Source organism: Carlito syrichta, unplaced genomic scaffold, assembly GCF_000164805.1.
Source record: "Carlito syrichta isolate Samal-C Ts95f unplaced genomic scaffold, Tarsius_syrichta-2.0.1 Scaffold308079, whole genome shotgun sequence".
Classification (NCBI taxonomy): domain Eukaryota; kingdom Metazoa; phylum Chordata; class Mammalia; order Primates; family Tarsiidae; genus Carlito; species Carlito syrichta.
Genome location: NW_007252175.1, coordinates 535,640 through 548,141, shown reverse-complemented (window position 1 = coordinate 548,141; position 12,502 = coordinate 535,640). Strand labels below are relative to the sequence as shown.

Below are 12,502 nucleotides of genomic sequence, written 5' to 3'. Positions count from 1 at the left end.
TGGGTGACAGAGTGAGACTCCAACTCAAAAAAAAAAAAAAATCAAGATCATATGGATCATAAAAGAGTCCAGCTCCCAGACCCTTTTCAGCAATAGTTCTTTTTAGAGGATCTCATGTGACTCAAGTAGATTTTAGAAAAGATGTAAGGTCAGGTAACTGAGACACTCGGAGTTCAAGAAGAATGAAACTTTAGGATGGGAGAAGAAATGTACAGAAAGAATGAAAATTCCGGCTATTTGTTGCCAAAAAATAGAGTATCTTTCATTAATACAGGTCTGCCATTTTGTTCTTAACATGATTAGAAGCCTGGCATAACCGTAACATTACTGTTGCACTTTTTAAAAAAATGTATTTTATCTTAGATTCGGGGGTACACATATGTACTCGTTACATGGATATACTGTGTGGTGGTGTAGATTGGGCCTCAGGTGGCCCATTCCCCAGATAGTAAATGTTGTGCCCCATCTTGGAACTTTTAATAAAAGAAAATCCCGACCAGTTATGGTGACTCTTGCCTGTAAATTCAGCACTTTGGCAGAGGCAAGAGGATGCTGAGCCCAGGGGCTTGAGACCAGCCTAGACAACTTGGCAAGACCTTGTCTCTATAATAAATCAAAAAATTAGCTGGCCGTGATGGTGTGTACCTATAGTTCCAGCTATATGGAAGACTGAGGTAGAAGGATGGCCTGAGTCTAGGAGGTCAAGGCTGCAGTGACTATGGGTGCGCCACTGCATTCAAGCCTGGGTGACAGAGTGAGACTCCAACAGGAAGGAGGGAAGGAAGGAAGGGTGGGAGGAAGGGGGGGAAGAGAGAGAAAGAAAGGAAGGAAGGAGAAAGAAAACCTTTCAGAAGGCTATATTTTGTTAGAGGCTATTATCTTCTGAGCAGGAACAATAGTAGTCATGTGATTAGACATATATGTAGAACACATACAAGATAGAAACTTGCTTTTACTATCAACTCATGCGATTTATGTAGATAATTCTATACAATGGTCACCAAATCCAGAAACCTAAGCATTGAACATTTAGCACATAACACATTTTGCTGTCAGATTGTCAGGTAAAACCTAATTTTGACTTTCTCACACACTGACTCCTTAGTAAAAAGTACAGGATATATTTGAATCACATTATTCATTCTTGATTTATTCATCCTGAATTTTAAGATGCCAGACATATGCTGTCTACGAAATCATACACAAGAAAATTGTCACAATATTTTTACTGAACTATTTATGTGTTAGAAATTGATGTCTATCTACGTGGACATTTGTTACATCAGGAAGATTTACGTATTTTGGATTCTCATGAAATATTTCACATTATTCTCATTCAAGGAAAGAATCAGTGGTGGTATTACAGTAACTTAACTCTTTGGGATAACAGGAAATTGAAAGGGAAACACCATTTTTGTTTTGTCTTGTTACTTAGTAGAGTGAAGAGTATTATTTTTATTAATTATATTCAATTGATTAGGTATACTAGAAAGAGTACATGAAAATGTTCAGCTGTTGTCTTAAGATATAACCAACATCTGACAAGGAGCAAATAACTGAAATACCATGTGATATGTAGTATTAAAACCAATAGAAGCAAATAGAGGTGAGACTGTTTAAAGAATTTAAACTTGGTATCACTTTTATCTATTTATCGGATTTGCTTAATTAAAAATGAGCATTAGAATATATTTATATTTTGAAATACGATTATAAGCCCTGTTGCTCATAATCAAGATAAGCAACTTTATATTTTCACTTTAAAATGTCATACAATTAAAATCTTTAGAGACCCATGGACTTAAAATTCTTGGTTTCAGTTATTTTCAGAGAGTAACAGAGAGAAACCACATGCTTTCCTAGTTAAAAGATCCACTGGAATCCTGAACTGTGAATGAAAACTTCAGACATTTTCCTTTCATTTGCTTGCAATCACTATTTCTGTAAGGAGCACTATTTTTATCATCCAAGTTTCTTCTCCTGTTTGTATTATTCTCAAATAATACAAACAAAGCCCAAGCTAAAAGATAAGGTAGGTGAAACAAGACCAACTAAAACACATTTTAAGTTATTAGAGCAACATCCAAATACTGTAAGGAATCTGAAACCTTAAGTGAGAGAAGAGAGCTGAGACTCTGATTTTCCTTTTTCTCTCAATAATTTGATAGAAAATTTACAGTATGTGTATATGAAGTTTAAGTAGACATATTCAGTGAGTTAAATGTATCTTTAAATATATTGTGAAATAAATCTAAAGTCGAACATCTTTAAGTTGATATTTAGTATCTGTTGATAATATATATAATTTTTAATTTCTAAAATGAGCTAATGTTACTACTTTAAGAAGTAAATTTGATAAGAAACTTTCTAAAGGTAATATGTTTTATTAGCCAAACTTTATTAAATAGAGAAGTGACTTATAAAAATACCATTATGGAAGATTTCTACCTTAAAATTTAGTTGGGAGCATCATGTTTTCTTGGTATTCACAACAAAGTTGTATTTTATTTAATCATTTTGTGTTCTTTCTTTGCACAGCCCCATAAAGTGAATTGGTGACCATTTATTTTTGCTATCTATAATATCACTGAAATACCTTCCTAGATTATCTTGTTTATCCAATGGACTAAATTGTCTGTCATATTCATAAAGATAGCTAACGTCAAGTAATATTTTTACATCCCTCTTGCTAACATTTAATAGACAGTTTTGGAGCATTTTGTTTTAAAACCAAACTTCTCACCAGGTTTTCCCAAAATCCATTAGTTTTCATAGTCAAAGTTTTCCCTTCCATTTTCCAGGACATTATTTTTTCACTTTAATGGATCACTTGCAAAATAGCCTCTGAAGTTAATTCACTACGATATCAGTCCTACATGTAGTTATTGCATACCAGCTATACTTTTTGCTCTGGCTTAGGATTGAAAATGGTATGAAATACAGTAAAACACAATTGTTTCTCCAAGAGGGAGGAAAGATTTGAATAGGTAACATTAACATAATGTATGACACAAAGCAAATATGAGTGCTTGATGTTATGATTTAAAGAGGCAGGAGATAAACAGAATCAAGAGTGTCTAGGAAACATCTCATAGAAAAGATTTCGATGTATATGGATATTAGTTAAGTGAATAAGTCAGTGAGTGATTACTGTAAAATGGTAAGAATTTTTGAAAGACTAAGAGGAGGGAACAAAGGAATTCCTAAAAAATGTTCTATCATGAGTTTGAAGTCAATTCTCCTCAAAAGAGGGACTCTGGGTAGCAGAGAATGGATTGAGAGTGGCAGTGTTTCTGGTCTCAGGTGATAAAGTCTTCAACCTAAGGTAATGCAATACAAGTGAAAGTGAGAGACACATTTTAGGAAAACAGTTCTTAGTGGCTACTTATAGGAAAGGAAGATAAATGAAAACTCAAAGATGAAATTGCATTTTGTGGTCAGGCCTTGTTATTTTAGTGTTTGTTTTTACAGTTCTACTTCTTCTGTCTACAATTTTTCAATTCATTATATGAGAGCTTCCTTACGATGTTGTGCTTGGGATCCAAGATTACATGTCCCAAAAGTTTAAAACTTGTCATTAAGAACTTAGGATGTATGAAAAAAGACATCTTATTTTAACCTTGGAAGAAAAGTTAAACCAAGTCATCACATAGGTTATTGGTATTGCTTTTCAAAGAAAATGATCTGCTGCACTTCCTTCTTGGGTGTTTAGGATGTATCATTCAGTTTGAGTTTTTTCTTAACTCAAAGAGTATTTAGCCTGAGAGATCTGAAGTGTCCAACTTAGTAGTGCAAGGAATATATGAGTCGAATAACTTCCAAAGCTTAATCAGGTGTAGTTCGCCTGGCAAACTTCTCAGGGAAAAAGAAAAGTTTCCTTAAGAAGCCATACAAAGAATGAATGGATAGTTTAGCTGCACAGGAAAGAACAAAGACAGGAAACAAAAGGTGTCATGGTACTGTGAAAAGAGCACTGGACCAGAAGGCAGAAGACTTGCATCCCAGCTGTGGTTTGATGGACAAGTCACCTAACTTTCACTAGGCCCCAGTGACCACATCTGTAGAATGAAAAGGTTGTATAAGGAGACAACATCGAACTTACATTCTGACACAAAAAGTCTGAGATTCTGAGTCCTTAAAGCAAATGATGAGAGTTTTTAGGAGCCAGTGAAGGATAGAAAAAGTAAACATGATCTGTGGTCCATGGAATGGAATTCTGGAAATCATAGAAGGAGATGAAGAAATCCAAAGTCAGGGACAAGGGCAGAGTCTACACTGCTAATCATGGTTCAGGCAAGGAATCTGAGTGAAAGGCACAGTACGTGGAATGGCTCACACGCTGCTCATGTCACAGAGACCAGTTCTTATATTTTCAAAATTTATTTTAGTAAATTTACTTTAGAATCATAATGACCACAACTTGAAAAGTGAATGATATTTAGAGATAACATGAAGCACTTCACATTCTTGGCAGTTGCAGTCTCATCTTGAAACAAAGATCCCTTTTGTATTATTTGATCATGGATAGTGATAAAAATAAGGGGGTGGCTTGAGGAAGAGACTTTATTTCAGACAGCACCCCAATGCCACCAGTTTTTTTTAATTATGGTATTTAATATGAATAATTGATATTTTATCCATATTAGGTAAGTGTAGCTAACAACATCTTTCTACAGTTGTTTTTCTAAAATTTGTATTGGTTTCATGTACAGTCTTTAAAAATATCCTGCACATCATGTGCTTTCAGAATAATCATAGGTCAAGACTAGTACCTTAGAAATCCCTTCTCAACAAATCACAGTCTTAAAATCTCTTCTCTGTCAAAATCTTAGCTACCAGGCATCATAGAAATGTTATTATTTCTCTTACCTTTAATAGACTTACTTGATAACCATCACAAATGTTATTAGAATCTAGAGATCTCTTTTTAACCTGCATTCATAACCTTCCCAGGTCAGCAAACTCCCTGGACTTGTATGCCAGTTTGTGGTTTTGTATGTTTGTGCTTTTTTCCTGGGAAATTATCTGTAAGCTTTCATCAGATTCTAAAAGAGGTTCATGACCGAAAATAGATTATAAAAATCTATCCTATGACCTAAAATTGACAAAACAGTGAATTAAACTGCATGAAATATTTGTAAAGATTACCTTAAAAAAATACTAAAGGTATAGTTAAAATTTTCATTTCTCACAATCCCTTGCTAATGCTCTAGGTAAATTACTGGCAGATATATCCCAAAAAAATCACAAAGCTCCATCACAGTAATATTCCTCAGATCGACTTATCAAATAGAAATTAATCATGCAAATTTCAATGGACATACAATTTAGAGACAATTTCTGGAATCTAGATAAGTATATGTTTAATTTGCTTCACTCTCCTGACTCAACATGGAGTGTGAAATTCAAAGTTCTCCACATTGACTTAATTATATATATGTCATCCAAAACCCAAAGCAAAGACACAAAATCCTCCCTTATCAAAGTGGTTTTCAAATGCTCATTACAAATCAAGATGGGTCTGAATTGTCTCTTCACTTACAAAATTTTTTCCCTCCTAATGTGAATATTAAATTATTGATCAATAGTGCCATTTTATGCATACCTTACTTGTCATGGCATAGACAAACTGGAGTGAAAACTATCTTTTCTAAAATCTTTGTGTGTGTGTGTGTGTGTGTGTGTGTGTGTGTATGTATGTGTGTGTGTGTGTGTGTGTGTGTGTGTGTGTGTGTGTGTGTGTGTATAGCAATTTAGCCCAAATTCTGCCTTTGGAAATGAATGCATAAATCCAATGAAGCCAAAAGAGCCTTGTGCTTGTCTACTGGAAGGGATAATTTGGGAAGAAAAGTAATAGCACAGCTACAAGTTAAATTGAAAACTTAGTGGAGCATTGATAATGCTGAGAACCAGTTACTCTTCCAGGGCTAAATAGCTGAAGAAGGGTAGAACTGTGAATGCAAATGCCTTTCCTTAACATCAGACATATTCAGCTCTTCACTCTGTATCCTTTGGCAGCCTATTGATTTTTTATTTACTTTTCATATCCTAATGATTAATATAAAATAGTAATTTTTCTCAGTAGGCTATTAACTGACCTTATACAACGTTCCGGAGTATGTTGTAAATTTTCAATTTTTGTTTGTTTGTTTTGTTTTGTTTTTTGCTCTCTCTATCCACCTTTATTTGGGGGACATCATTAACTAAATTGCAAAAGTAAATCTTAGGTGATATTTGCTCTCCTCTACCTTATCTCATCTCAGTATGAGGAATATACATGAAACTCTTATAGAATACTGACAATGCAGCCATCATTTAATAACAGAATAGTCTAAACAGAGCTGATTATTATTTATTTTTCATGAAATTACTATCTTCTTATTAGAGAACAAACTTTAAATCAAATTAGTATTCCGATCTGGACTTTTGGGTTGATTTCAAGGAATACAATAAATATGTAGTATGATGGAAGATAAACATAAATTGGTTTTTTGTTTTTTTTTTACATTTCTGAAAAAAAAGAAAGACTTTCTCTTAGGGTCTCTAATACTGTGTTTAGGAAAAAACATAGTTGATAGCCATAGACTCTCCTTTTCTAAAAACAAATAGTTTTGTTTTTTTGTGTGTAAATGGTCCACTTAGCAGGACTCAAGTTTATTCACAGTCACATTCATTTAATTCAGCCTAAGGGAGAAGACTCACCTTATCTATGTAAATATGTGTGAAACAGCAAGTCTTCTCTGTAGACCAAGGAGAGTTCCATTAACCTCCTGCAGATCCTATCTGATGGGGTATGGCTGCTGATGGATGTATTACTCACATTTCTCCGCCTGACCTGTTACCCTCAAATAAAGTAGAGCCTTTGTAGAAGCCAAATACACCACATGTCCTCCGGCCTGAGACCTAGAGGCACAAAACTAGGTGGACCAAAGCAAACCACATCATCAGGATCAATGAATGTTTTTGTTTTGTTTTCTGAGATCCTTAAGAATAACCCCTAGGTTCTATCTCTTTCTCAAATTGTATTTCATCCAAAACAGAATATACATTTTGGCTTGAATGAAACAATTCTCGAAGGCATTATATTATAAAATAACTGAGAGCTTCATTTGTTTGTTTGTTTTCCACTGATGATTAAAGTATCACTGCCCATTGTAGAATATTCTGGGTAGGTAGGGAAGCATACAGAATAAATGCAATCCAAATCCATCATAATCTCTCCACCCAGAGATAGTGATTTGTTTTTTTCCAAATTTGTTCATCAACATTAAATATATAAATACATATATACATACACAGTTTGTTCTCAGACTAAGATCACAATGAAAAAGCAAATTTGTTTCTTTTTTCCACTTGACATTATGCCATAAGCATTTCCCTTTGTCATTAAAATTTTGTGATGGTTATAAATTATCAATCATATGGGTTATTGGTACTATCAGTAGTATTACCTCAGAATCTTTGTAACATAGGGTGCCCCCAGTCTAGGAGACCCTAATGCAGCAGTGCTAGCTAGCTCTGAGCATCTGTACTTGTAATATAGGAGTTATGCTACTCAAATCAAGCTGGAGAACCCCTGGTGTGTTCCAGAATCTACTTAATCTCCCTTTCTTTTGGATCTGTAGATTGCTTTCATTGTTTTACTATGTAATTATACTATGAAATGTATCATAAGTTTCTTTGGCAACATTTTAAATTAATTTCTTATGCTTGATTCCTGAAAGGGGAATTACTGGATCAAGGGTAAGAATTATTTTCAAGCTTTTGTTTACAAGGCCAAACTATTTTATTTCCAATTTTTAATTCTATCATCAGTGTATGAAAATTCTTGCCCATTTTATTAAATCTTTGAGTATATTGAGCATTATCTTTACTTTTATCTTTCCCAGTATCTATAGAAAGAAATGAATTTGCATTGCTTTAGTTGACAGTAGTTGAAGTCCAAGTAAGGCTGAATTATTATTATTATTTTTTTTTTTTTTTGAGTTGGAGTCTCACTCTGTCGCCCAGACTGGAGTGCAGTGGCCGCTCCCGGCCACTGCAGCCTCGATTTGCTGGGCTCCGGCGATCCTTCCGCCTCAACCTTCCGAGTAGCCGGAATTACAGGCGTGCACTACCACGCCCGGCTGATTTTTTGATTTATTGTAGAGATGAGGTCTCGCTGCCCAGGCGGGTCTCGAACCCGCGGGCTCAGGCAATCCACTCACCTCAGCTTCCCAAAGGCGCAGGATTACAGGCTGAGCCACCGAGCCCGGCTGGCTGAATTATTTTTATAAGATGTGTATTTCTTCCTGTTAAGATATCTATCGATGTCCTTTGCTGATTTTAAAGGAAATTTTTTTCTTTACACAATTTCTTATTGTTATACAATTTTTATGTGTTTTAAAGCTATATTAATATTTATTGAGGGCTGTGAAAAAAATTCCCTGTTTCATTCAGATAAATATTCTGGACAGTTATATTTAAATTTTATAGAGTACGGTATGAAGAAAGCACTCTTGCGAAGAGATAACAAACCGAAAACTGTGTGAATAAGTTAATAATACCTTATCTTAGGACTGGAAGTGTTTCAGATTTCCATTATTTTCAGATTTGCTATATTTACATTATCCTTACCAGTTCGGCATCCCTAATCTGAAAATTCAAAATCTGAAATGCTTCAAAATCTAAAACTTTTTAAGTATTGACATGATGCTCAAAACAAATGCTCATTGGAGCATTCTGGATCTGGGGTTTTAGAATTAAAGATATTCAACCTGTATAACTAATGAATCCTTTCTTAAAAGGCTGATAAAGCAGTAGAACCATTATAGAGTACTTAAGAAAAACTCGATTAAGTCTATATATTATTGGCATCGTAGCCAACAATAAAATGTTTATCCTATTAAGTACAATGGAATTGAATGTGTTTTGACCAGACTAAAGATAATATTTCCTTTTTTTTTTTTTTTTTTGAGTTAAAATCTTGCTGTTACCCAGGTTGGAGTGCAGTGGCACAATCATGGCTCACCATAGCCTCAACCTCCTGGGCTCAGGCAGTCCTTCCACCTCAGCCTCCAGAGTAGCTGGGAATACAGGCCCAAGCCACCATGCCCAGTCAATATTTTTATTTTGTATGAAGATGAGGTCTCAAAATGTTGACTAGTCTGGCCAGTTAATTATTCTACAAATTATATGGGTCCTAAATATCCTGTAGGCACACATTGACTGAATTTAAGAGTTTGTATCTGTCCTTTATGATAATAGTAACAAATCCACGAACTCATAAAAATACTTTACAAGATGTAAACTTTCAAAATTTGTCCAATTTATTTAGGCAGACATGTTATCAGATGTACACTTTAATACTGCACCAACAGAGAAAGTACACTATAAGAAATTTGGTCTAGAAGTAAATATAATGAGTAAAGCAGAAAAGTAAGCATAAAGGCATATTGAAATCTATAGAATTTAATGAGAAGTTATTTATAGAAGGGCAAAGAGTACAAGATAAATGTCTTAGCCTGGACTAAGTCTGCCTTTTTTACAAGGAAATCTTACTTGGCACTAGATTAATTTGCTCAAAATTAATAAATGGGAAAAGTTATGTTATGTTAGTTATGCTATGTTAGCTCCCATTGTAAAGCTTACATTTAATGAGGCATTTCAACAAAATGTTCATTAACAAAAGTGGGTCCCAGATGCTAGGGCAGCAAATTACGGATTTTCATAATCTAACTCAATTGAAGAAAATTCTAGGAATAAAAACCTTTAGAAGTATTTCAGAGGTGCTGGAATTTGATCAGGTAAGCATTTTTGTTCCAGCTGTGAATGAAGTTTCCCATCACCTCACCACTATTTTAAAAAGAAGGAAGGAAGGAAGGGAGGGAGGGAGGGAAGAAAAAAGGAAAGAAGGAAGGAAGGCAAGCTATTCTGAGAGGAGTTTTGTTTGATTGTCTACCTCGACTTTCCCTAAGACATACAAGGGAAAGTCAAAGTGACCCAGGTCCTACTTCAAATCTATGTGGTCACTTGTTGCTTCTTCCTCCTCTTTCATTTTTAAACAGAAAACAATCTATTTCGATTGACTTTATTCTATAAAAGTTGAATTTACCACATTTCATACAATAAAAGGAATAATGACTGTAATAAATAGCTAAAAATATTTTTTTCTTCTTCTGCTCTCGTCTGCTGGTAGATCACTACTGCAACTTCTCTGATGCTTCATCAGGGCAAGAATATCCCTTATGTTAATATGAGTTTCTGACATTGATATTGAAGTCTATGTCTGAGATATTTGAAGGGGATTTCGAAACAATAATAAAACATGCTACAGCAAGTATTTGCTTTCTACATCTTCATTTATCTGACTTCTTATGGCTTCCTTAGCCTTGAATACCTTTACTCCTTCAGGAATTCTTTTTCTTTCTGGCTAGATAAAAAGTATTTTTCAATCTACCCTAGTGAAATGAGGGAAGTAATTATACATATATAATTTAATATATATATTTATGTATATTTAATGACAAGCTGTTTATAGAAGGGTAAAGAGTACAAGATAAATGTCTTAGTCTGAATTAAGCCTGCCTTTTTTACAAGGAAATCTTACTTGGCACTAGGTTAATTTACTCAAAATTAATAAGTGGAAAAAGTTATATATTTAAACTTTATACATATATACATTTAAAGTCATTGGATGGTTCTTATTATTAACAACATGGAAAAAGGATTTATTCTATAACATGGAATAGATGTCCAAATAGTTATTATATATGGGGTTGATGTCAAAATTTGAACAGCAATTCACTGAGACCTTTAGACTTAGACATATTATGTAAGAAAATTACATCTTTAGTCAGACAATAGTAGGAAATAACAGACACTTTTAGCATGCGAAGAAAGTTTGAGTTTGAAATACTGAAGATCATCTTTAAATATTCATTACAAAATACCTTCTGCTATGCATCATTAAAGAAAGGAAATTTTATATGATGGTATTAAGTGGGCTTTATTGAGGGACCACAAGTTTCTGGAAGGAAACAAGTGGATTAGTTGTGGGGCAGTGATTTATCTATCAGTCAAATGTATAATATTAACTATATATGTACATATATATGTACACATATAAAAATAGCAGTGTGAAACTAAACTGTTTTTACATGGCCTATTAGTTGGTATTAGAAACACAATGTCTTAGAATAATTTTGTAGAAAGCTCGATCCCAATTTTCTCAATGTAAAGCATTTTTTCCTTATCCATTCCTTTATTTTGCTTTTTTGTTTTCTATTGTGCTGTGAAACTGTATTTGAATATGGCTAATAACCCTGTTAAATAACCCTCTCATGAAATGGTTTTAGTTTTATCAAAGGAATGATCTAATCAACATATAAAATAATTGAAATACTACTTCATTTTTAAAAATCTGAAATGAATGTTTAAAGCTAAAATAAAGTGGATTATAAAATAACTTTTCACAATAGAAAATTTTAGTAATTAGCCTTAATTCATTAAGACAAATTTATATAGTTTTCTTATAGACACAAATGAATTAATATAATTTTTTCTCCCAACACTTCTTCCATCTATTTAAAAAATAGATGCCTCTATCTTCACTGAATATGTATTCATTTCTATATTTCAATCTGATCCTTTTGGTGATTAAACTGACAACCTGATATTGTTCACATTAAAAAGTATACTAATTATTTTATGGCACTTACTTGTGAATGTAGGAAGAGCTAATTATTTAACTCGTATTTAGCAAATGGGCAGTCTAACTCTTAAGAAGAGTTAATACTAAAAATTCTAGACGTGTGGTTTACTCATGGGAACTGTTTACTCTCCGAGTGGATCAGACCATCACAACACTGGAAAAACACATTGTTTACCTGAAATATTACAAACACACTTTAAGAGAAAAAACAGTTTAGTAGACTAATTAATGGTAAAACATGCAATACATTAATTCATTAGCTAAATGGCATTTCACTTGCCAATAAATATTCGTGTGCTATTTGCTAATATAGTTGTTTTGCTTATTTTATCTTTAATGTATTTGGCATTAACTAGTTTATCTATTTTGCAAATAGCATAGCACAAACTGTACCTGAATTCTCTCAGTATATAAGCCACTCCTTAGATTTAACAGACATGTTAATGATGAAAAAAGCTCTTGAAAGACTTAGTCGTTTTAAAACTGTAACTTGAAAGCGGGAAAGAAACCAAAGCATGAGAGGTAAAAGCCCTCATGGCACATTGTTTCAATCCTCTTAGAGATTAATCAGGATATACTTCCCTGATTCCCGTGTAGAGATAGATAAACATGGAGAAAATCAAATCTAGTGGGTTTGTTTGCAAAGTCCATATTGTTTGCAGCATGACTTCCTGGGGTTTAATTTAATTTAAGCAGTCAAATTGGATACACGATTCTAATTTCTAAATAGCATCCAATGCCTTTAAGAATCAACACAAAATTCAGATGTAAGAACTTTTCCTTTGAGCTGCTATCTCTTGACTATCTTAT

At 33.6% G+C, this 12,502-nt stretch overlaps 1 protein-coding gene across 3 annotated transcripts in view; it reads left to right on the top strand.

Moving 5' to 3' along the window:
• GRIA4 (glutamate ionotropic receptor AMPA type subunit 4) overlaps positions 1-12,502 on the top strand; it is a 360,991-nt gene that overhangs the window by 333,682 nt on the left and 14,807 nt on the right. The gene's annotated exons all lie outside the window — the stretch shown is intronic.